Below are 27337 nucleotides of genomic sequence, written 5' to 3'. Positions count from 1 at the left end.
CTATTTTTTAACCACTGCAACCGCCCACGAACATCAGACTCCAGATTCATTCTTTCAACTTTCAGCTCTCCAGGAGGCTTGCAGTCCTTCAGCCTTGAGCTGGTTCTGTCACTGATATGAGGCCAGCAGCACTTTTGGACTGAGTCTCCTCAGCTCTCCAACCTACAGGTGTCCATTGGGAAGCCATTCAGTTCCTGATCCTGTGAGGCAATCTAATAAATCCATGTGTATATTTTCTATTAGTTCTCTGGCCAGAGAACTATGTTAGTCATATTAATATAATATCGATGTGTAGTATAAAAATAGACATGTTGAACACGAACACCAAGAGAACTGAAAGTGTGTCTTCTCCGGCTTACATCTGCAATCCCAGCACTTGGAAGACCAAGCCAGGAGGACTATCAAGAGTTTGAAGCAGTTGGAGGCTATACAATGGAGCTCCAGGTTATCCAGAGCTAGAGTGAGAGCTCATCTCAAGGAGAAAGAGAAAAGCAAAGAAGAGAGGGTGGATGAGTGAGAGCCCCCCACCCCAATATGGGAGAAAATATTTGCAACTCATGTGTCTGACATGGGCGTGTATTCACCATCCATGAAATACACAATTGCCAAGTAAAAATAACACACTTTTTATAGGCAGGAAGATCTGAATAGGTATTCCTTTGACTCAGAATGTAGGTCATTTTTAATAACCAATAGCACACCAACAGATACCTGACATAATTATTCACCAGGAAAATATACATCAATTATCAAAAGAAACCACTTTCCATTTACTAGCATGGCTGCCATCAAAACACAGCTGTCTCGCTGTGTCTGCGAGGAACTGGTTCCAGGACATTCTCTGCACTCCCAAATGAGGCCAGTGCTCCACTGATTTAATAAAGGGCTAAGTGTTTGTGTTTCTGTAGACTTCCAGTGACTTCCAGATTACTTTAGTTCCTAGCAGAATGTAAGTGTTTTATATATATAGTTAATTTTCTACAGATAGGAAATTACAAGAAAAAAGAATGTAAATACACAAGATATGTGATTTAAAAAACATTTTCAATCTTCTATTGGTAGATTCTGATGATGTGGAAGATGCAAGCACAAGGGGCCAATTGTCCTCAGAAAAAGTTGGTAAGATACGGATTAATTGGAAACCTTGTATATGGCTGGTGGAGATGTAAACTGCTGTAACCAATTTAGCAAATACTGCAAATGTTCTTCATAGTATTAAACACAGAATGACCACATGGCTCAGAAGGGTCACTTCCAGGTATACTCCCAGGAAACAGGAAAACACATGTGTGCATAATCGTTTGGGCACACACATGAATAACACCACCATCACCCTAAGTATAAATAAACGTACAAACATCCAACTAACGAACGAATAAACATGCTGTCTATCTGCACAATGGAATTACAAAATAAAAATTGTCTTGACCATGAAAATTAAGTACTAGCTCATGCTATAATACAAACATTAAGCTAAGTGAAAAAAGCCAGTTTACAAGAGATAATACATTACTTGATTCCATTTATACAGACCACCTAAGACAGACAAATAAAAAATTTAGATTGTTGATTAGTGGTTGAAGACAATAAAAAATTATTTTTAAAACAGGATTTTTACATGTATGTTCAAAAATAAGATTAGTAAAAGCACTAATCTTTTACAGGTAAAAATCCTAAATGAGATTAACAAACCCAATTGTAGCAGTGTACGGCTAACTGCAGACTGTGATGAAATGAAACTACCCCAGGAACGCGCCAGCAGTTCAACACAGAGAACAAATATTCTACCACAAAAAGAGATAAGAAGGAAAATTGTAAAGATCTCAAAGATACCAACACTAATTGAGTAAAATACCCACGTATGATGAGTCCAAATTAAAATAATATACTATTAACAGAAGGAAAACACTTAACATCATAAATGTTCAAAACAGAGGCATCGTGAGACTCTGTCTCAAAATCTGTAACAAATGTTCATTTATTCACACATTAAAATTTGCCTCAATAAGAAATAAAAACTACGAGCACATCTACTGGTTCTACCCTGAATTATCATATGGTTAAAGTTCACATCCTAGGGTAAGGAAAAGAAATTTTAAGGACTCAAAAAGACATAAAAGTGAGATTCACAAATAACAAATGCTTTCATAGAAAGTATCTCTGAAGCTAAAAGCTGTAACCAAATTCCCACCAGTGGCAGGACGCAGGGCCACATAAGGGACAAATGATTTTTTATTCAAAAAAATTAGAAAACTGTTTAAAGTTATATTATCCACAAGAACAAAAAGATAAAATATCTAGGCACAATTCAACACAGTATGTTCCAAGTTTCTTTGAAGAATATTTCATAAGAAGTGGAATTTTTTGAGTATATCAAAAGTTACAAACTATGCCACATGTCTTAGTCAAAAAAAAAAAAAACTGACACCATAAAGATGACAATTGTCCCAAAAGTCACGATTAAGGTCAATGTAATTTTAACAACGGAAATTTGTAAAACTTATTAGGGAACTTACTAGAAAGAAGAAAGGGTCAGCAGCCCAGACTTCAAAACAAAACAAAACGACAAAGAGATGAAAGATCCGCCCAGCCAATGAGCAGTTCTCTAACTTATGGAGACAGTGAGGAATAGAAAGCAGACCAATCTGAGTCTCCCGTGGAGAAAGGGGGGAAAAACAACACAACAGAGTAGTGTTGATCAGATGACCACTGGGGAAAGGCATATTCAGAAGTTTCATTTGGCGAGTAGGTTACATAGAGAAACAGAAAATGACCCTTCACTCACACTTCACAACCAAAATCCAAATGCAAATGGATTTAGAACATAAGCGAATTTTTTATGACCATGATGTGAGCAAAGATTACTTAAAGAAGGTGCAAGAACACAAACTGTAAGGAAATGAATCTCTTCCCTACTTTTTTATATGGTTTCCATAGACTATACATTCACTAGTAATCTGGCACTGAAAAACTAAGACATAACAACATAGTAAAAAGTGGCAAATTCTGCATTTGACAGAATCAAAGTGTATGCTTTCAACCATTTACATAAGCATGGTGTAATACAAACATAAATGCCAATATTTTGTGATCTAGACAGCATAAATAATTCTGAGTAAACTATGAGGTTTCTTTTCAGAACGAAAAATAAACAGAAATCTATCTAGAAAGCTACATTCACTAAGGAATGTTTTAGTATCACTGACACAAGGAAAATGATGTGACCATGTTTATTAAGCGAGCAGAATAATGAAGACATTTTACCTAGAGTTTGTCACCACTCACAGAAGGAAAGGAGGAAAGCCAAGAAGGGGCAAGCCTGAAGGAAGAAGGCACAGTGGCCTTCAACATGAAACAGCCACAGTAATTTTGGTGCTTTACTATAGACTTGGTTTGAACATAAAACGAAGGAGTCTTGCTTTATTATTCTTCAATAAAATACTCACAAAGACTGCCCTGTTTTTATTTTATATAATTATATAAATTACTAAAAATGATTTTTTAATAATCTATGCCTCAACGAGAGAAGGAAGCATAAGAAAAGGCAAATGAAGGCTTCCAAAGGGAAATGCTCAGACTCCAAAGGGCTATTAATTTCTAGCTGTAGTAATAATATTTGAAACAGATGTCTATCTACTTCCAAACTGGATCATGGTTTACACAGTTTAATAAAAGTTTAATTAAGGCTCTGCAACAATGTAAACTTGATCATGTCCTGCAACTAAACACTTGTTTAATATTAATGTCTCTTCAAGCTCCAGTGATGCTAAGGTTAACCAGACTTTCCATAACTCACCAAAGAGAAAATGTCATTCACATGCAAAAAATATACAATTGATGTGATTGTTTAGAAGTAAGCATTTGAAATTAAAATGGAAGGATCCCAAACTGAGTAATAAGAATCTAAGTTTGTCTCTGCAAGGTTTTTTATTTCTAATTAAACACTTACATTTTTAATATGAATATTTTGACCTAAAGATATCTGCAGCTGGAAACATTTTATAAGAAAATACTTTCTCATTAAAACTAGCTTTGCAAATTTACCTCATTCTATTTTATAAAGGCAATGACATACAGTCACCAGAAAGGCCGACTATCGAATGTCCCATAAAGAGTTGAAATAAAGGGCAAAAGCACACATTTATTAGACACTCGGTAGATGCAAGGAAAAAGCTGTGTGGCATCTAACTTCCTCAGCCTCCTCAATCAACAAACACTCTCCGGTTTTATTTTTTACTTCAATATTTATTTTATTAGGAATATATTTCCTCAAGATTTTGAGATATATTGGCATAAAAGAAAGTGATTTTCTCTTTATAAATTGTGCATTTATCTTTCTTCATGCAATATATTTTGATCATATTCTTTCCCCTCCCAAACTCCTCCCAAATTTCCCCTCCTTCCCTAAACACCCAACTTCATATTCTCTCCCTCCCTCCAACCTCCCCAACAACAAACAAAACAGAAAATAAAAACAAACAAACAAATAACAACAAAAAAAAAACCTAGGAAGCCTGTTTTTTATTGGCCAGCTACTCCTGCATGTGTGGACTGCCCTGCAGTGTGACTGTTATACCCAATGCTGCTGGCCAACTACTCCTGCACGTGTGGACTGCCCTGCAGTGTGACTGTTATACCCAATGCTGCTGGCCAGCTACTCCTGCAAGTGTGGACTGCCCTGCAGTGTGACTGTTATACCCAATGCTGCTGGCCAGCTACTCCTGCACGTGTGGACTGCCCTGCAGTGTGACTGTTATACCCAATGCTGCTGGCCAGCTACTCCTGCACGTGTGGACTGCCCTGCAGTGTGACTGTTATACCCAATGCTGCTGGCCAGCTACTCCTGCAAGTGTGGACTGCCCTGCAGTGTGACTGTTATACCCAATGCTGCTGGCCAGCTACTCCTGCACGTGTGGACTGCCCTGCAGTGTGACTGTTATACCCAATGCTGCTGGCCAGCTACTCCTGCACGTGTGGACTGCCCTGCAGTGTGACTGTTATACCCAATGCTGCTGGCCAGCTACTCCTGCACGTGTGGACTGCCCTGCAGTGTGACTGTTATACCCAATGCTGCTGGCCAGCTACTCCTGCACGTGTGGACTGCCCTGCAGTGTGATGGATACACCCTGTGTTGCTCCACTGGAGAAAACTGATGTTCTCTCTCCCTGCAGGAATCAATTACAAATAGTTTCTTGGTTAGAGGTGGGACTATGTCTGCTTTGCTCTCTCCGCGCTGAGACTTTGTCTGAAGTGATTTTCTTATTCCTATTTTATAGGACAGAGCACAGAGTAGAAGAGCCTGTCTACCAACCCAGAGATCCACCTCCAAAACTGTAAGACTAGAAATACATTATCAATTCCAAAAATTAGAAAATACAAGTTAGTATCACTCAAAGTAATAAAAATCAAAGAGGCAAAGCTACAACAAACAAAAAGGGAGATGCTGAGTCGATTGTGGTGTGATCAATGTAGTGTTTTCTAAGAGTGGGTTACGATGAGGTGAACATGCTATGTATATACATACACATACAGCTCAGTCTCAGCCATAAAGAATGAAATTATATCATTTGTAGGAAAACGGATGGAACTGGAAGTAATCCTATTAGGTGAAATAAGCCAGGCCCACAGATAAACATCACATCTTCTCACATATAGGGAACCTAGAAGGCATGACAACATAAAAGGACAAGTTGAGGGAAAGACGATGACTACGTGAGAGTAAGCAAGGAGACAGGACTGAGAGAGGGGTGGATGTGGACAGTAACGGGCATGCTTGAAAGAGAATGTCTCTGTGACATCCGCCATTCTACCAAGAGTGTAACGCTGATATTTCTACAGTGAATCATGAGCCAGGCAAGAACAGTAGCAATATGGAAACTCATGAATAAAACTATACATAAGGGGCATACATATGGCGATGATTTTGTTCATTTGTAATCCATCTTCTAAGAAATGAGTGAATATACAGAGGGAATTAGCTTACTCATTTCACATTCTTCCTCATTTCTGATCCAAGGGTTTCAGTATCATGAACCTTAATCCATTTGCCATGGGGCGGGGGGAGGGGGGATATTCTTACCATTTCTTCAGAACTCCAATTTCTCCCTTATCTTATTCAGACAAAAAAATGCAAAACAAGTAAGTCCATAGGCTTGGGTGGAGCATCCCTTTTCCGTATTAACAGCAAATGCAACATGATGAACTGTGAGGGACTTTGGTAATTTGTCTCCTCAATTACATTTCAGTTAGACTGATAAGTGTAATTTTCCTGTTAGCACAAGTTGACATTCTATAAAAGCATAGAGGCATGCTGGGATTAAAAATTTAATATGGTGAATATAGGAAACACCACTGAAATGTAACCCATATAAAATAGTAGAGTTTGCTAAATAAAAATATAGTCTCTTAAAAGGAAATTGCTGATCAACTTGAATACAACAATGTATCAAGTGTCCTGGACAGTTAAAGAAGTCTATTTATCAATCCCAGAACAATACAAATAGTTAGAATTTTAGGAAAATAATACAATGGGTGCTACTTTTTTTAAAAAAAAAAAGAAAATAATTTAGCTATACAACATTCAAATCTAGTTAAACATTCATAATTCTTTAAAAAGAGTTTTGAAAGAGAAAACATTATTAAAAGCCATAAAACTAAAATTAATCAAGAAGGCTGTGGGGGAATTCCATGTTAGTGATTAAAATAATGATCAAAGGAATTAATTTATTGAAATCCTAGCAAGTTATTTGTATTTTGCCTTGCAAATTAGCCATTATAATGTTATATATTTTAACCCAAACACAAAGATAAATTTGGACCTAAACAAATCTGAAAAATTGCTTTAAAATTCTTTTAAAAAATAACTCCATAGAAATAATTATGGCAAAATTATCATCCCCTGACCAAAATCATTTGCTACCCTAAAGTAAAATGCTCTTAAGAACATAACAGGAAATGACAGAATGCTAAGTTTGCTCATACAATAAGTGTAAAATCGTAACTCTGATAGAAGGATTTAGACAATAAACACTCGCTCACTTTGGTCTCTGAAATTTCAAAACACTCCAGAAAGACAAAGACAAGCTAAAGCGTTTAATAGCGGCTTGCACCAAGGAAACTGCCGATCCATAATATTTAGTCAAAGTGATAGAACAAGAGCATTTCAGACCCACGGAGGTGGCCAAATCTCATCTTAATCCATCAACCTGAGAGCCCAGAGCCAATCCCTGCTTTGCCTGACTCCCAGTCAAGTTCCCTTTCAACATGATCCTTGGCTCCCTCCCTGAAAGAGAGAGCAGAAGTGAAAAGCTAAAATAAGAACAATAAATATAGAAACATATGATGCTCCCTCATCTGTTACTGTGAGGAGAAATTGAAAAAGCTCATTATTTGACCTGAAAAATGAGAAGACAAAGAAGACTTGAAATTATATGAGATTACAAAAGTTAAAGTAAAAAATAATCAACTAGTCCTTCCTTATTTTATGGTTTCATAATAAAATTATGAAGGGTCACTCAAGGCTTTAAATGGCAGGTAAAATTAAAATAAATAAAAGGAAATGCCCTTGACAAGCATTACAAGCCTCCAGAATCCACAAGGTCGCAGAGCAGAGGTTACATCGTTAAATCCAGTAACGTGATTTTAGCATAAGCTGGATCATTAGCAAAGCAAATATCAGATTATTTATGCTCAACATAAAGTGATTTTCCATAATGGAAAAATTGTATTTTGGAATCTAAGGAGTCAGCAAGGAAGGTCCCTATCTGTTGGAAATTACATCGCAACTTCATACATTTTTACAGTATCTATACCTCTTTGTAAAGTCAAATGGTGATTATTTAACTAGAAAAATGTTCTGATTTGACAGATATCCTTTAATATTTCAAATACTATGCATAATAAAGCAAAATCACCATTTTATTTTAAACCTGGAATTTATTTTAACCTTTTTTTTCATATAGCAAAACAACACATTTAATCTGATTATTTTGGAATCTAAAGATTTTTAAAACGTGGATTCCACTGCCATAGTCAATATGCCAATAAAATAACAGTGTTGTGTTTAAATCAAAGAGGAGGTTTCTTTCTGGAAAAATCCTGTGAAGATAGCTATGAAGAAAAGGAGAAGGGCAGATAATAGTTCAGGCAGTGATCAATCAGCTAAGCATGTGGTCTTGTTTAATCCCATGCCCTTGACGTATTCTGGGAGCAGATCACAAAGGAAAACTCACCATTATCTGCAAAGAGAGAAAATGTGTTTATAAGGTTTGGGGTGAAAAACTGTTTTTATAGGTCTTGTTACATTTTTAATGCATGTTTTCTATTTCTCAAAATTCAATGTGAGCTCCTTTTCAAGGCAAGAAATTGGGTATATGTAAAGTATCTCCTCCAAATTTAAGTTTAAAATGGCATTTCATATAAACTGGCCAATTTTTTAATGATTTTGTCCCTTTCTGCAATGCCCTTTTATAAACAAGTTACCTGAACTGTCAGGTTTCCAAACTTAAACGTTATTATGCTGAATCCACACTGACTGCCTACCTCCCTCCACAAAAATACAGCATTCACACACCACATGGATGCAATAGGAGTGAGTTGTCATAAAGAAGTGATGCCTTTCGCTGCCGGTCAATGAGGACTACTGAGAACTCAAGAACAATGGCAGTGGGTTTTGATCCTACTGCACATACTGGCTTTGGGGGAGCCTAGGCAGTTTGGATGCTCACCCCACTAGACCTGGATAAAGGTGGGTGGTCCTTGGACTTCCCACAGGGCAGGGAACCCTGATTGCTCTTTGGGCTGACGAGGGAGGGGGACTTGATTAGGGGAGGAGGAGGGAAATGGGAGGCGGTGGCGAGGAGGAGGCAGAAATCTTTAATAAATAAAAAAAAAGAAAAAAGCATAAAAAAAAGAAGTGATGCCTTTACTCTAGAGAGCAGCTACTGATGGCACCGAGAAATGTCACAAAAGGAAAAGGGGTTGCACCAATCAATTTCAATGTTCCTTCAAACATTTCGAGCATTTTCCTTTACTATTTGTGGTATTCGGGATCAAACCCTGGGCTTCCCACAAACTAGGTGGGAACTCTACTACTGAGCCTCATCAACAGCACAGTATTCTCGCCTCCATCATTGTTCTCAGAATGCAATTACTAACCCAAACCCTTCTTAAACATTCTTTAAATACTCACCTGCCATTGTACTGTATCAGCACCTTCCACATGCAGTTACCACTTGGTGCACTGTGAAACAAAATCTCTAATTCACCTCCCGGGCCTTTTTAGATTAAGCTTCCAAGCCCCCAAGTGCCAGTAATCATTGTGTCATCAAACTAAGCAACATGTGGGCTCCATGTGAGTATGACTTTAGCAGCAGAGACTGACTTAAGAATCCAGAGCCGCCACCTGCTGAAAGAAACTGCAGAAATCAGTTCTTCGGTTAACTGAGAAGCTAGCAACCCCATCTTCAACGGGATGGGCACAATGACTATGGTGATATTCTTTTTTCCTACCCATGTACAACTTCATTTTGACCATCTAGTGTTGAATTTCACCTCTCTCAACCAAAGTTCTTCAGGTTTTGCTACTCCAAGTTAGAATTACCTCCTCGTTAATATGGCAAGCCTGTGAGATCGTATATGCTAATGCATAAGGCCACTGAATAATGTGGTCAACATCATGGGGGAAGACTGGCTTTGATTCTGTTATGGAGAAATCATTTCTAGCAAATTAAAAATCATGTAGTGCAAAAATGGAAAAATGAATCGATATAATCCACTCAATATATTTTTAAAATCCCAAAGTTCTACCACAAAAGTTATTAAAAAGAACTTAGTCATCAAGTATTAAATGAACATCCACTGGAGAAGAAAGACTGAAAGAATGTATTACTTGGACATGAGAACTGCAAGCAGGGAAGGGGCTGGAAGTGGTCTTAAGTAAAGATCTTAGCAAATGATGTACAAGAGGAAATATAGATTAAATTTTCCAGCTCTGCAAAAAAACACTAAGGTTTTCCAGCAGGTGAAGTGCCAAGTCAGTGGGACAACCAATAAGATTTCCAAATCTTTCAAGAATACTAGGGGAAGATGCCAAGACTCAAACTGGAACACTACAATGTGATTGTACTTTCCAGGCTCAAACTGGACCGCTATAGTGTGGTTGTGCTTTCTTGGCACAAACTGGAATGCTATAGTGTGACTGTACTTCCTTGGGACAAACTGGAGCAGTATAGTGTGATTGTACTTTCCAGGCTCAAGCTGGAACACTACACTATACTGTGGTTGTACTTTCCAGGATAATAAAGCTTGGTTGTCATAAAAGAGCAACCTAAAAGTAACTTCTGAGATGCTGCAGTACTATGTTCTCATATCCCCCTAAGCACATGGATATCGCTTCACAGCACAAACATGGTTCCCCTCTTACATAAAGACAGAGTTCCAGTCCAAGTCATAGCATTATGGTAGAACATTTGACTAGCATGCGGGACACTCTGGATTTCCTCTCCTGCACACCAAGTCACACCAAGAAGTTAGCAAGATGGAAATTTGGTCAGCTAGCAATGCTCAATGCAGCTCTATTCTAGCACAACCTCCTACTCCAAACTTAGCCGAATGAAAAAAAAAATGTATCCAGAAACAGAAAAAACAAAGCAGATGAATGAAATAATTCACTAGACCAAAGGAGAGCCATGAGAAATAAAACAAGAAAGATCTTTACGTCTATAGAGGTAGAGGCCACAAGGAAACACAGTAGATGTGAAGACACAAAGGGTAGGATGATCAATGTCAGAACAAGGCAAAGTGAAAGCTAAGGAATCATTGCCCCCTTCAGAAGACTTACCAGACTGTCTATTTTGATTGAAGACTAAAATGCAAATCTAGGAAATGAGATAAGGTGAACAGTTCCAACCACTTCCAAGAGCACACACTTGGTTTCTCTAACACTAGACCACAGTCTTTTAGGTTGAGGGAAACTAAGACGTTTGTAGACAATATTAATTTTCAAAAGTGAAATCATGGAAGCTGAGCATGGTGGCTCACAACTGTGACTATGAAAGCCGGGCATAGGAGAACACACCTATAACTACAGAACAGGAAAATGAATAAAAGAGGATCTGGAGTTCAAGGCCACCTGGGTTACATAAAACCCTATTTCAGATAAAGTTGAAACTGAACCGGGGAGATGACTCAGTGGGCAGTGTTTACCACATACATAAGGCTCTGTGTTTGGATGCCAGAGTCCACAAAAACCCTGATGAGGTAACACAAATCTATAATCCCAGAACACCTATGGTCAAGATGGGAGAATCCATAGAATCTCGAGAGCCAGCTAGCCTCCCATACACAGCTGTGAACAAAAGATCCTGTCTCAAATGAGGTGGAAGGTTAAGACATTCAAGGTTGTCTATTGACTTGCATATGTGCATCATATTACACCACAACGCTCACGACACACACACACACACACACACACACACCTGCACAAAGATTGATTTTTGCAAAACACCAATCCTAGCCATCTTTAACATATCCTCTAACAGCATCACCTAAAGATGGAATAATGAACTAAATCAATTTTACACTTCAGCGGTGTTCTCAACAGTCTCATTTTGCCTTCCATATAGTCTATTTTCTGTGCAATTTTTTGGTAATCTATAATCTGAAAATTTAAACATATCTTCTGTTCAAAGCAAGACTCAATCCTCTTTCACACTCTTTGATTTACAATACACGACAGCAAGTTCATTCATAATGCATAAATATTTAATTCAATTTGTGATGAAGGCATTATTCACAAACAGAAGATATAAAATATTATTGTTAAACTGCATTATACCTTCCAGGTTTTGAAGAAGTGAGCCAAAAAAGAAATTTATAGACTAATGCTAAGCCAGGGTAAATGCTAGTAAGTTTAAAGAAAATGTGTAAGAATGCGTAATCATAGCTTTCATATCACAAGTTTAAATGCTTGAAATTTCAAATAAAATGGGAGATTGAGAAGATTTAATGAAATTTGTATGACAAAATTTATGTAGATATTTATATACCAACAAGCTTATGCAAGAGAAAAGAGTATATTTAGTTCTTTACAAAATACAATGAATGCATTTGTCATTGCTAGCCCCTGACCTGAGAACAAGTTTCTGTGAATGTTTAAAATACAGATATTTCATTTGAAAATTCTGAGTAAAATTCATAATCAAGTGATTTAATAAAAAAGGAAATATATCATTCATTATTAGTTCATATCATTATGGTATTAAGAATATGCCTACTAAATATCAAAACACTGATCAGTTAAAGAGTGGTGTAGCAAGGCAAAAATATCCAAGTATTCTGAGTAAAAGTTAGTGTTTTGATTTCTATGACTAGGAGAAAAGGTTTTGATGGAAAATTGTGCTCTTAAGCACAAAAGCAAGACAAACACAAGGGGAAAAGGAAGAAAAGAGTCAAACTGAGGGCTGTGCACAGGAAAAAAAAAAGTACGGCTCATATATTCTAGGACTTAGGAAAAAGACTGTCGTTCTAAAATTCCAACTGTGGCACATAAAACTGATACTTTGTTTTTAAAGGTTAATTTTACTCTTAAGCTGCTAAATCTGAAGTAGTCACAAGAAGACATTGCTACAGTCTTTATACCAGGCAGACAAAACATATCCTATCACCGAGAAGAACCTTGACAAGAACAGAAAATGGAAATCTGGGGTTTAAAATCAATTTTCAATTTTCTTTTCATGGTTTTATAAAATAGTAATTAAAAGAGAATGTAAAAAAATATAGCACACCCAATATTTGATAACCCTGAAACATGCATTGTCTTAAGGCAATATATCTACAGGAAGTTTTAGATTAGCTGCCTTTTTTTTATAAATAAAAATCCCTTGCTTTTCTCCAGAATTTACATATGTAATGCAGGTTTGAGGAAAGTTAAGTTGGATATATGGTCCTCTGAGCTCTAACATCTTGCACAGGGTGCTCAAATGATAAAATTCAGTCTGTTTTAGAATTAAGAATGCCTTAAACCTCTACATTTAAGGAGGACGTGCATATTATTTCATAAATATGCATAATCGTGATGTAGGAAATGCCTAATTTGCCTACAAAAATCTCTAGGGTTTGATGGCTGAGTCAAAGAGTGAATCAGGTCCATGGAGAATTACTAAGAAAAACATAATCAAACTTAAATGCTACAGAATAAAGATCATTTTCCAAATTGATTCCAGAAACAACTCCTAGGTAAATGTCCCTGAAAAGCTAATTTAATTCAATTAAACAATGTAGCATGCTTTTTCTCTGCAGAGAGAGTTCAAATATTTTTATGTGGTACAGATGTTAAAGATAAGTATTTAAAGGAGTGACTGATATAATTGAGAGAAATGAAGGTTCGAAGATGTTGACTGAGGACCTGCAACCGAAAACGGTTTAGTTAGCAGGTATGTTTCAGCTGTTACAACATCCATCATTTGTTAGCTGTGCGAAGTATAAACCATATTGTTTCATATATGGAGGGCTTTTATTATGAACTGCCATATAAGTAAATTCAGTATTATTTATAAATCCTGTATTATTTCCTAAGATTATAGGATAAGCTCAAAGGTTTATGTTACTAGAATTCTCCCTCAAATATGTAGCAAAGAGAACAGATTTATCATCTAAAAATTAAATGCAAGTAGAGGTCCTGAGCCTGATCCTCAGAAACCCATGTAAAAAGGAAAAAAAAAAATTGTTGGGTGTGGCAGCTCATGCCTGTAATTTCAGTGCTGGCAGAGACAAGAGGAACCGTGGGGCTTGCTGGCCAGCCAGTCTAGTCAAACAGGCCAGCTCCCAAGTTATGTAAAATACCATGTCTCATAGCAGTAATAACAATAATACTAATAATGTGGAGAGCAATTAAGGAAAATATTTGATGTCAACCTCTAACCTCCACATTTGTGCACATACATACGTGAACATCCACATGCTTACAAGCACACATACACACACACACACACACACACACACACAAGGAAGCAGCTACATTTATTTTGGAATAATATGAGGTTCCCTACTAACTTGTCTTCGCTAATCTCATTATATAGATTGACTAGCAGACACTCGGGATGAGTAAGCAATGCCTTTGTAGCAGTCTGGCCATGGGTTCTTTCTAGTCCATCTGGCTTTTGGCTTCAACAGGGAAATGACTCACAAAAAGATGAAGCAACCTGAGGTCACCTATGCCAGGTCCTTTAAACAGAGCAGCCAACTCCTCACGGGGTGGTTCCAGTTTCCGAGAACCCTTAAAATGAGGGAGAAACTTACTCTAGATACACCGTCCTAATCCATATTGTCTCTGATTTCAGAACTGGGGAAGGAAGGAAGGAAGGAAGGAAGGAAGGAAGGAAGGAAGGAAGGAAGGAAGGGAGGGAAGGAAAAAACCTCTTTTGAAATGTAGATTCCCAGGCACATTGAGTCCAGAAAGCCCTCGTCTTGAGATGGAAATGTATAAACAGATCCAAGTGAGAAAAGATGGGGAAGAAACAAAAGTCCATTAGACTCCCAATTCTGTAAAGGCCCAAAATGTTAAAAGTGGCTCTTTCTGCACAGCAAAAGACATGATTCAAAGGAATTTTGATAAAATAAAAGATCTATATGATCTATATAATTAATTCCTGCATTCTCACATGCAAGAATCTCTGCATTTCCAGAAGTTTCTTTTTTTTTTATTTATTTATTAAGGATTTCTGCCTCCTCCCTGCCACCATCTCCCATTTCCCTCCCCCTCCCCCTATCAAGTCCCCCTCCCTTATCTGCTCCAAGAGCAATCAGGGTTTCCTGACCTGTGGGAAGCCCAAGGACCGCCCACCTCTATCCAGGTCTAGTAAGGTGAGCATCCAAACTGCCTAGGCTCCCCCAAAGCCAGTACGTGCAGTAGGATCAAAAATCCACTGCGATTGTTCTTGAGTTCTCAGTATTCCTCATTGTCCGCTATGTTCAGCTAGTCCAGAAGTTTCTATGTGGGGGCATCATTACCTACTTTTCTTTTCCATACATATTAAGATTTTCAAAAAAATCCTCATTAAAAAAAAACACCAGGTAAATGAACAATATTGTGACTTAATTTTCAGATTATATATTAAGTATGTTTCAGAACACCTATATCAATATAGAATGGTGTTGCCAACGTACACTTAATGTAAAAACACAAGCAAAAACACATGGTCTGGCATGGTGGAACACACCTTTAATCCCAGCACTGGGAAAGCAGAGGCAGGAGGATCTCTGAGTTCGAGACCAGCCTGATCTGTAAAGTAAGTTCCAGGACAGCCAGGGCTACACAAAGAAACCTTGTCTTGAAAAACAAAAACAAAACAAAACAAACAAAAAACAGAAGAAAAGGAAAAGGAGGAGAGAAATACAATCAACAAAATGATTACATAGTCTTTGTTTAAAGATGCACAATGAATTAGAAAAAACTTAAGGGAAACATATACATAAATAAAACTTTTAATTTTAGGTATTAATATAAAAAAATTTATTTTTCTTTCTTCCCTTTTCTTTCTTTTTCTTTTTTGTCCTCCCTTTCTTTAAGACAGGGTCTCACAATACAGCCATGGCTGGCCCCAGAACTCAGGTATTTGCCTTCCTCTGCTTCCTCAGTGTCAAGATTAAAACTGCAAGCCACCACAGAAAGCTAATCTGTAACTTCTGACTTTCCAGCAGAGAAGACTTATCATATGTGCCATTAGGAAAAGCGTCTACCATCTGCTTACATCAAGTCTGCCTCATAGACGCTGCTGCTTTAGGTTTCCTTCTGTGCTCACACAAACCACACCACCCACCCCGCTTCTCTCATCCATTGTAGCATTGTTTCATTCACCCTACGAGGAAACCAAACTTATAAACCTTGTACTAGTTGTTTATCACCAGCCCCCTCCCCAATGTACATTTGAACAAGAGTCAAAGGTTACCTTTTGTGTATCCACACTGCCTAACCGAGTATCATCTGGCCCTAAGCGATGACTCTATAAATATGCACTGTATTCCTGAATGAAAAAATGAGAAGAAGCAACATACATGCATAAAAGGAACATGGACTATTAAGTAAAAAGTTGAAACCAGTAAAAAGATTGACAGTTATCTGCTGTGGGACAATGGTCTTTTATCCTGTCACTTGTATTTTTTTAATAAAATGCTGATTGGCCAGGAACCAGGCAGAAAGTAGAGGCAGGGCAACCAGAAGAGGAGAATTCCTGGAAGAGGAAAGCTCAGTCTGCAGTCATCACCCAGACAGAAAGGAAACAAGATGAGAATGCCTTGCTGATGAAAGGTACCAAGGCACGTGACTAACACAGAGAAGAATAATGGGCTAATAATGTAAGATGTAAGAATCAGTAAATAAGAAGCCTGAGCTAATAGGCCAACCAGTTTATAATTAATGTGGACATCTGTATATATTTCTTTGGGACTGAACGACTGCAGGACCTGGCGGAACAGAAACCTCTGTCAACGGTTGTCTTTAACAAGCTCATGAGCCAGTGTGGCAAGGATAACCCGACAAAGCAGCTGCCCACCAGGTGGTAAGGGAGGCCAACTGCTCTCCTCAATCCAAGAAGATTCCTAGAGAAAGAGGCAGCAGAACCCAAGTGAACAGAAAACGCAACCTTCCTTCATACAGCTTCTAATAAACTGAGGAGGATATGTTTGTAAACTACAACCTAATAAGCACAGATTGACAGAACCCAAGGACAACAGAGCAAAGCAAGATGCTCAAGGAGACCAGAATCTGAAGCCCAAGGAGAACTTCAGTAAGGCAGCCCAAAATAATGGAGCAGAGAAGGAACCAAGAGAACACATGATTTCACTTTCCACCCTTCCCAGTCCTGTGTTCTCTAGCTGAACTTCCCACAACCTGAGTCACCTAAAATCAGAGTGCCTCAGCCAGGTTATCTTATTGAGCCAAGAACATAAAGCAGAATGGTTGAGTGACCCTGGACAGGCAGAGGGGACACATAACATAGAAGCCAGTGGGAAAATACACAGAATTCGGCAAAGCTGGGGAAGACAGAAAAGAGACCAGACAGGTACAGAACGGACAGATGGCCAAATGGAGGAGGAGGCTCGTACACAAAAGAACGAGGTAAAACCCCATTGAAATTGCCATTGAGTCCTCTACTGCATTCTATAATGAGAGAAATAGCTTCAGGGTACTATGGCTAAAGTGTGTTGGGCAATGGCAGAAGGGCAGCTTCTTCCAAAGAGCCGACAATTTAGTGCCTTTTATAGGCAGTTGTAAAGTGTATTAGTTAGATAAAACACACCGATTCCTACTCAGAGATTAATTTAGACAAAGCCATGATCATTACTAGCTTCCTTGAAGTCACTCTAGAGTCATTAATCATCAAATTAACTAGTGACAGATGTTTCTGTACTTATTCAAATCCCTATCTATCTAACTGTTATAAAAATGACCAAAATGTTTATCTCAATATAGCCAAGCAAGAAATGTTACAGGCATACATATATTGAATTGTATCTTTCTTTTCCTTTAGCCAACAAGCAAATGGAGTCATCACAGGGAAAACAATCCCAACATTACTTTGTATCTCCTAAAGCTGCAGCACCATACAGCCCTTTATTTACTGTTTAAAAAAGAGGGAAAGGAAAATCAGATGAATTAAATCCCCAGCCTTATTTCAACTGTCACTGCCTGCCTACTTAGTATCAGAGCTCTGCAAAGGGCTGAGATTCAATGGTGGCTGAAGTCCAAATCTCACAGCTCAAGCAATCTTACAGAAAGCATCCCATATTTTCAAAGTTGCCAGAAAGCAATGCCTCTCAGATCCAACTGAGGGACTTCTGCCTTGCTTTCCTTCCTCTGCAGCCAACCTTACCACAAATGAAGTGAACATGCAAAGATTTCTTCCCCTGTACCCCTTCCCAGAAGAGCATGGCCTGGTAACTGTCCTGGCATCATCCATAGCTCTGAGAACACATCATACTTCCCAGGGTGCACCGTGGTTCCCCAAACACCAAACGTGCAACCAAGAGTCATCTGGGGGAAGATAAGGTGGTTATGTCTGGAGATTGTGAGAAGGAACTGAAGTCTGACCTTTGAAAGTCATGTCTGGCTGGGGGGTGGTGCTTAGTACTTGGCACTGCCTAATGTGCTTAAGGTAATAGGTTCCTTCCCCAACACTAAAAGAAAAATGAATGAGCAATGATGAATTAGCCCAATGATCCTCCTATTCAGTGACAAGAGTGCTGGATCAATGGCTCCTGGGTCCATCCTTTGCCAGACTCTCGGCTATATCACAAGATAGCCTCACTGCAGACGCTCTTCTTCACACTAGACAGATATGTTAGGTCCTATTTTCCCAGCTTTTTAACAACCGCCCTCTGAACTCAAGCCCTTTGTTTCCTATCATTCTGACCAGGGTGTGAGCACATGTTTCTCCGGAATCCTCAGGGTTGGCTTTCTTGTGACCAGAAATGCACTTGGACCCCCTGATTCTAGGTTGCCTTCCCCACCCCACATTGTTGTCACATGTTCTTGACTTTCCTCAAGGCAGCTTTCATTACTGGAAATGAGTTGTACATATGTAATCCACTCTCTTCCATCTCTAGAGTACAAGTTCAGTGACAAGGACTGTGTTTATCTTACACCTACAATGTGTCCGCAGTGTAATGGTGAGACATCCAGAGCAGGCACATAGATATCTATGTGAAAACAAAGGCAATCAAGACATTGGTACCCCCCACATATACACATATGTATATATACATATATATACATGTATATATATATGAAAAAAGATATGAGCATATAAGTAGAAAGATACTATAAAATGTAAATAACAATCTGCCTTGTGCAAATTATACATAATACTTTTCATCTCACTATAGATGAATAGAAAAATCCTCAAAGTAACATCATAAATAGCCCTTTATCCACTCCTGAGTTTCCGTATACTTCGTTCCAATTATTTGGAGGGTTGTTTGGGTTTGTTGTTGTTGAGACAGGATCTGGCTGTGTAACCCTGGGTAGCCTGAAATTCATTATGTAGATCAGGGTGGTCTCAAATCCTCCTGCCTCTGCTTCCTGAGTGCTAGGAGTATAGGCATGCACCACCACCCCCAGCTGGGATACCTGTTTATCAACCATAATTTCCCAAGTAAGTTATATGTGAAACAGATGAATTTTATGGGAGTCAAATTGATGGCCTCTGGTTGAAAAAACAAACCTCAAAAGTGGTCACTAAAATGAACCAACCCTTTATTCTCCCACTTCACCCTATCCGCATATACAGAAGAAAAAATGTAACCATGGGAGGGATAATAAAACGCACATCCTGCAAGTTTAAATATTCTTTACAGGGAAAAAAAAACAATAACTCTCCTGCCCAATATGGCCCTGTTAGCAGCATGCAGAACAATGCATAGCACATAAAATCAACTGAGAAGCCAATGTTCTACAGCACAAATGATCCTCAATTATTACAACTTGTTAACTTTCACTTATGACTTTAATAAGTTGCCATGAAAAGAAACCCTTACAATTTCAGACGACAAACCTGTCTGCGCAAGGAATCAAGGTGAGTTTGATGAAAATGACTATGGCATAGCTCCAACACTACATAGAGTCCCCTCCCCAGACAATAAGGTTCACTAACTGCTTGTCAAGATCCCCGGGTCTCATCGTCTTCCTCTTTAATACTAATATATGATGATGAGATTCTCCAAAACCACTTTTTCATAAATCGATGATCTGCTGTTCTACCCTAACCTACTCATCTAAAATCCCGAAAATCCCACAATGAAATAATGGCATCGCAAGGGAAAGCTAAGCAAGCAGTTACAGCAGAGAAGTGGCCATTAGGAGAGATGCAGCAAGAAACCTGAGAAAGAAGAAAAGCAGGAAAGCTCTTGCTGAGTTTGAGTGGGTAACACAAAATTCGGAAGGTAAATATTAATCCAGTGCTTAGGAAGAGCATGGTGGGACGTCCTGTGCCTACCAAGCGATAAGTATGATATCAAACTGCCCCTGCTTTCAAGCAAATAACAAAACCAACATTTGCTATAATGAAAATACTTCAGCAGGTTGTCTCATAGTGTTCAGAGTTTATGGGGAAATCTAAAAGTTAATTCCTTTTAATAAATAATGTTCAACAGCTGGAACGTTTGAGAGAAGTTTTGAGCAGGCCATGAGCTGCTCAAATGGAGGTAAAGCGTTACTCGGGGACAATCATAATCTAACGGGGCTTCTGACAACCCGGCATGACTACACACTGGCCGCACCTGGAGAACAAGGTGGCAAAGGCGCTATAAACAGTGATGACTCACGAGCATGACATAAATCAAGATTTTTAACTCGCCAAACACCAACATTTTGATTTCAGTTCGCAACTCCGTGCTACTAAACTTCACCAGCGGCCCCTCACACACGTGTAATGAGATCATATCAACTTGCCTCCTGTGACCAAAAGGAAAAGGTGGTTTTCTAAACGGTAATTCAGATTGGACAAATAACACACTGTACCCAGTTCTGTAGCCCTGGGCCATATTTATGTTAAAAACAAAGGTACACTATGCAGGACTAAAGAAAACTGAGAATGGGAGCAATTAGCTCCAAGCTAACTTTTCCATAAAAAGCATCACTGCTATGATTTGCTTGCAACACAGGCTTTTTTTTTTTTTGGTGTCGCACAATGATCCAAGTGTGTCACAACTCGCATATTTCACTAACATGTAATATCCTCGACAACATCCTTGTAATGAGAAGTCTCCAAAGAAATTATTGATCCCTGGAATGTCTCATATTTTTTTAAATTGCTGACAAGTCCTTTCCTATTTTCTTTGCAGTTGGACATAATTCTCCTTGATCAGCAGAGTGTAAAGAGGTATAAAAGTACAAAGATGAAATTATTTTTTTAATATAAATGTCTCTGTTGACATACAATATTTCCCTTAACTTCCTCAAAACAAGAATTAGAGAAGTTGTGACCAAGCTCCCGAAAACGTGCATAAGAAAACTAAAGACCTGGTCTCAAGACAGCAAGAAGTTTCCACACCAAGTGCTTTTTCAAATTATTTTCAAATGCTCCTCAGCTGAACTCCCTCCTAACTGGTGCAGCCTTTTGTTTTTCCAGAATTCAGAAACCTTCTCTCAGGTGGTTCAGCTTCCCTGCAGATATGTCTGGAACCTTCTGTTACTCCACTCTCTCTGTTTTGTTTCACTGGCACCTTTGTGGCTGCTCACTGACCTCACCTTGGTGGAAGGTGACTAAGAAAAGAGCAGTCCCTAATAACTCAAGGGAGCGACAAGGTCCCCATTCAGAACACAGGGCACTCCGTCTCCTTGGAGAGGCTCAAAGAAACAAGATACCTGCCGCTCCCCACAACTTCCGGAGGGTCTTTCTCCAATGTCAGAAGCCCTTACCCTGCAGGGGACCGATGGGAATAGCGTGGAGCAACTCGGGACTGGAGGAAATGAGTGCCCGGGCAAGGGAGGAAAGTCAGCGGCTGAGTGAGGGACCGCGTTGGAGAGACTCTGGAGGAGAAGGAGAGCCGGGAGGACCGAGGGGATGGAGTGACCGCTGGCTAGGAAGAACGCAAGGGGACTGGAGGCTGAGGATGTCCCCTGATCGGGGTGGCTCTCCGGGCGGGTCGCGGGAGCGGGCAAGGCAGGTGGCTGCTCCGGAGCTGGGCGCCCTGCGGTGTCCCTAGCGCTCACGGCCCCGACGCGTCCCGCTGTTCGGGTGCCCCGCTCCTGGAGGAGCACGTGTCCCGCCCCGATCGCCGCACAAAGCGCGGGCTGCCCCGAGGACCCCACAGCCTGCCCCCCAACACCCCCGGAGCACACCTTACCCGTCGCCGCGCCCGGGGCTCGAGTCCTCCGTGCCGGGACTCCGCGCACCACGCCGGCAACTTCTGCCCCTGCCGCCGCAGTCGCAGTGGCCGCAGCTCCTTTCCCTCCTCCCGCTCCGCCGCCGCCGCTGGAATTTTTCTCACTCTCCCTCTCCAGCTCCCACTAGTGACTGCAGACTGCGAGCCAAGCACTTAGCGCAGGGATTACGCGGCCCGGCGCCTGGAGCGGCCCCAACCACCTCCAGACCCGTCCTCCTCAGAGCATCCCCGGCGCTGCCGCCCGACAAACGTCCCTGGCTGGTCCAAAAGCCTGGCCACACGCCCCCTTCAGCTTTGAGAAACAAAGCGCGTGCAAGCTGTGCTGAACGGTGCGAGCTGGGAAGGACTCCAGAAGGCAGAGTGCGGTGAACTTCAACTTCTTCGGGGCCAGCGACACTTTGGAGAAGTTATGGAAACGTTGGTCACACACCTCATAAAGGGGCGGGGGGGGGGGGGTATTAGATCCGCAGTCTAGGGTGGGGGCTTAGAAATCCTGAAGCATACCATTGGGCTTCCAGGGAAAATGAATTTTTTCCTTGATAGAGTTATTTTGAAACTGTAAACAATAAAAAGCAACCAAAAAATTCCATTTGCCTTTGATGAAATTTTACAGTTTGGCTTGGGAAAGCATTTAACATCTTTACTTTGTGCTCTTCTGGCTAAGTCTGTAAGTGTTTCAACACTTCGAAAAATAAATATAAAGTAAGGTGATTCAGTTTCTCCAAAGATTTGGGGAGCATAGCTAACCTCCTTCATATCAGCCGTTTGCCAACAGCTTCCCAGGGCGGTATCTCATGGATTCCAAGTATCTTTTCTTCCCCCTGCCTTTCAGACGTCCATTTTCCACCATACTTTCCCCCCTCATTTTGTAATTTTTTTATTCCAGATATATTGAATACCCCCTTTAGTCCTCGTTAGCAGTGTTGCTAAGTATTACGTTATGTCACTCTAAAGTGAGCTTCTTACAATTTTCTTATTATCTATTTAATTCTCACCATTTGATTTCACCCCTTTTGTTCTGAAGTTTTTCCCACTGAATCAGACATTAAATAAAAAAATCTTGTCACCTATAAGACAACAAATTCGAGTGACTACAAATTGACTTCATACAGGTTCCTCTTAGGAGCAGGTGGGGCTTCTGGTGCTGATTAATGAGTTGGTAAATTGTGGGCACATGTCTCCTGAAATGACAATGTTAGGGGACAGGGGCAGGGGGAAGTGGAATCTGCCTGACAGAGTTAGGGAACCAGGGGAATCTGCCTGCCCCATCATGAATCTATGTTGTAGTTTCTGAAGCCAGACTACAAGAAGAAAGTTGTATGGGAAGTTTTTTTTTAATTGATTTTTATTGAGCTCTACATTTTTCTCCGCTCCCGTCCCTGCTATGCCCCGCCCCTCCCCTTCTAACCTCTCTCAAGTTCCCCATGCTCCCAATTTACTCAGAAGATCTTGTCTTTTTATACTTTCTGTGAAGATTAGATCCATGTACGTCTCTTTTAGAGTCCTCATTGTTGTCTAGGTTCTCTGGGATTGTGATTTGTAGGTTGGTTTTCTTTGCTTTATTTTTAAAAATCACTTACGAGTGAGTACATATGATAATTGTCTTTCTAGGTCTGGGTTACCTCCCTCAAAATGAGATTTTCTAGCTCCATCCATTTGCCTGCAAATTTCAAAATGTCGTTTTTTTTTTCTGCTGTGTAGTACTTCATTGTGTAAATGTACCACATTTTCCTTATCCATTCTTCGGCCAAAGGGCATTTAGGTTGTTTCCAGGTTCTGGCTATGAACAAACAAAGCTGCTATGAACATATTTGAGCACATGTCCTTGTGGCATGATTGAGCATCCTTTGGATATATACCCAAAAGTAGTATTGCTGGCTTTTGAGGAAGGTTGTTTTCTAATTTTCTGAGAAATCGTCAAACTGATATTCAAAGGGGCTGTACCAGTTTGCACTCCCTCCCACCAGCAATGGAGGAGAATTCCCTTTACCCCACAACCTCTCCAGCGTAAGTTGTCATCAGTGTTTTTGATCTTGGCCATTCTGACAAGTGTAAGATGGAATCTCAGAGTTGTTTTGATTTGCATTTCCCTGATGACTAAGGATGTTGAACATTTCCTTAAGTGTCTTTCAGCCATTTTAGATTCCTCTGTTGAGAGTTCTCTGTTTAGGTCTGTACTCCATTTTTTTATTGGATTATTTGTTCTTTTGATGACCAATTTCTTGAGTTCTTTGTATATTTTGTCTGATGTGGGGTTGGTGAAGATCTTTTCCCATTCCATAGGCTGTCATTGACCATGTCTTTTGCTTCACAGAAGCTTTTCAGTTTCAGGAGGTCCTATTTATTAATTATTTCTCTCAGTGTCTATACTACTGGATTATATTTAGGAAGTGGTCTCCTGTGCCAATGCATTCAAGTGTACTTCCCACTTTTTCTTCTATGAGGTTCAGTATGGCTGGCTTCATGTTGAGGTCTTTGATCCATTTGGACTTGATTTTTGTGCATGGCCATAAATATGGATCTATTTTCATTCTTCTACATTCATTCTATGTTGATATCCAGTTATGCCAACACCATTTCTTAAATATGGTTTTTTTATTTGATATTTTTCGTTAAAAATCAGGTGTTTGACGGTGTGTGAATTAATATCTGAGTCTTCGATTTGTTTCCATTGGTTTCCCTGTCCTTATGCCAATACAAGGCTATTTTCAATACTGTAGCTCTGTAGTAGAGTTTGAAGTCAGGGATTGTGATGCCTCCAGAAATTATTTTATTGTATAGGATTTTTTTTGCTATCCTGGGGTTTTTTTTTTGTTTGTTTGTTTTCTATATGAAATTGAGTAGTTTTTCGGCATCTGTGAAAAATTTTGATGGGATTTTGATGGTCATTGCATTGAATCTGTAGGTTACTTTTGGTAAGATTGCCATTTTACTATGTTAATTCTGTTAAGAGGATGGGAGATCTTTCCACTTTCTCGTGTCTTCTTCAATTTTTTTCTTCAAAGACTTAAAGTTTTGTCATAAAAGTCCTCCACTTGTTTGGTTAGAGTTACTCCAAAATATTTTATGCTATTTGTGTCTATTGTGAAGGGTCAGTGATGTTTCTCTGATTTCTTTCTCAGCCCATTTATCATCTGTGTACAGGAGTGCTACTGATTTTTTTGGGGGGAGTTAATATATCTTGCTACATTACTGAAAGTGTTTATGAGTCGTAGAAGTTCCTTGGTGAAATTTTTGGGGTCGCTTATGTAAACTATCATACCATCAGCAAATAGTGAGAGATTGACTTTTTTTCTGATTTGTATCTCCTTGATCTCCTTTTGGTGTCTAATTGCTCTAGTTAGGACCTCAAGAACTACATTGCATAGATATGGAGAGAGTGGACAGCCTTGTCTTGTTCCTGATTTCAGTGGGATTGCTGTGAGTTTCTCTCCATTTAGTTTGATGTTGGCTGTTGTCTTGCTGTATATTGCCTTAATTATGTTTAGGTGTGTTCCTTGTATCCCTGCTCTCTCCAAGACCTTTATTATGAAGGGATGTTGTATTTTGTCAAAAGCTTTTTCAGCATCTAATGAGATGATCATGTGTTATTTTATTTTTCAGTTTGTTTATATGGTGGATTACATTGACAGATTTTTGTATGTTTAACCATCCCTGCATCTCTGGAATGAAGCCAACTTGATCATGGTAGATAATGGTTCCGATGTGTTCTTGGATTCAATCTGCCAGTATTTTTTGAGTATTTTTGCATCAATGTTCATGAGTGAAATTGTTCTGTAATTCTCTTTCTTAGCAATGTCTCTATGTGGTTTGGGTATCAGGGTAATTGTAGCCTCATAAATAGAGTTTGGCTATTTTCCTTCTGTTTCTATTGTGTGGAACAATTTGAGGAGTATTGGTATTAGTTCTTTGAAAATCTTGTAGAATTCTGAGCTGAAACCATCTGGTCCTGGGCTTTTTTTGGTTGGGATACTTTTGATGACTGTTTCTATTTCTCCAGCAGTTATTGGTCTGTTTAATTTGCTTATCTGTTCTTGATTTAATTTTGGTAAGTGATATTTATCCAGAATTTTGTCCATTTCCTTTAAGTTTTCCAATTCTGTGAAGTACAGGTTTTTGAAATATGACTTGATGATCCTCTGTGTTTCCTCCGTGTCTATTGTTGTGTCCCCATTTTCATTTCTGATTTTGTTAATTTGGATATTCTCTCTCTGCCTTTTGGTTAGTTTGGATAAAGGTTTGTCTATTTTGTTTATTTTCTCAAAGAACCAATTCTTTGTCTCATTGATTCTTTGTATTGTTTTCTTTGTTTCTATTTTGTTGATATCAGCTCTCAAGTTGATTATTTCCTGTCATCTAGTTCTCTTGGGTGAATTTACTTCTTTTTGTTCTAAAGTTTTCAAATGTTCTGTTAATTGACTAGTGTGGAATTTTGCCAGCTTCTTTATGTAGGCATTTAGTGCTATGAACTTTCCTCTTAGTACTGTTTTCATTGTGTCCCATAATTTTGGGCATGTTGTGTGGTCATTTTCATTGAATTTTAGGAAGTCTTTAACTTCTTCCTTTATTTCTTACTTGACCCATTGTTGCTTCAGGTGAGCATTGTTTAATTTCCATGTGTTTCTGGGCTATCTGGAATTAGTATTGCTGTTGAATTCTAGCTTTGAGCCATGGTGATCTGATAAGATACATGGGGTTATTCCAATTTTTTTGTATCTGTTGAGGTTTGTTTTGTTACCGAGTATGTGGTCAATTTTTGAGAAGGTTCCTTGAGGTGCTGAGAAGAAGGTATATTTGTTTATGTTTGGATGGAATATTCTATAGATGTCTGTTAAGTCCATTTGAGTCATAACATATGTTAGATCCCTTATTTCTCTGTTAATTTTTTGTCTGAGTGATCTGTCCAGTGGTGAGAGGGGAGTGTTGAAGTCTCCCACTGTTAGTGTGTATAGTTTAATGTATGATTTAAGCTTTAGAAGTGTTTCTTTTACATATGCGGTCGCCCTTGTATTTGAGGCAGCTATTACTGCCTCAGGGGCAGTGGGGACATTTTTCAAGTATCAAGTGACCTCACACGAACAGAAAAGGCTAAAAATTGTAAAATCAAGACAACACATGAGCTTGATCTGATAAAGGATGGAAAACAAGTTACAGGCTTCCCCTGGGTTCAGCAGGGAGCAATAGTAGCTGGAGATAAGGCAAGGTGTGAGGAACTTCAGAGGTCCTCTGGGGCGTTATTTAGATTCTCCGCTAGGTCCTCTGCCCAGCTTCCTGAGGGTTCTTTTCCCGTTTGCACCACTCTTTTCTGGTGTTTTATTCAAAATCTTTTGTGCCCTCTAAAATAGCTTTTTTTAGATCAAAATTAGATTGTGTTTTGAAACAGATTGCATGATAAAGCAGAGGGAGTCTAAGCTCCGAACTACTGATGAGTTCTGCTACAGGGAACTTCAGTGGT

The 27337-nt window shown here is 39.3% G+C and overlaps 1 protein-coding gene across 5 annotated transcripts in view; it reads right to left on the bottom strand.

Annotated features, from left to right (window-relative positions):
* The window catches only part of Bmpr1b (bone morphogenetic protein receptor type 1B), a 304001-nt gene extending 281980 nt beyond the window's left edge, over window positions 1–22021 (bottom strand). For 3 of the 5 annotated variants that reach the window (XM_075981223.1, XM_075981229.1, XM_075981230.1), the window contains exon 1: window positions 21844–21987. The gene's annotated coding sequence lies outside the window, so the exon portion shown is untranslated. Of the gene's footprint in view, window positions 1–21838 lie in introns of all 5 variants that reach the window. The other 2 variants (XM_075981227.1, XM_075981224.1) reach the window with 2 other exon arrangements.
* Window positions 22022–27337: the final 5316 nt, after the last annotated feature.

Source organism: Microtus pennsylvanicus, chromosome 7 (assembly GCF_037038515.1).
Source record: "Microtus pennsylvanicus isolate mMicPen1 chromosome 7, mMicPen1.hap1, whole genome shotgun sequence".
Lineage (NCBI taxonomy): Eukaryota > Metazoa > Chordata > Mammalia > Rodentia > Cricetidae > Microtus > Microtus pennsylvanicus.
Note: the sequence above shows the minus strand (reverse complement) of the source record. Positions and strands in the feature narration are given on the sequence as shown.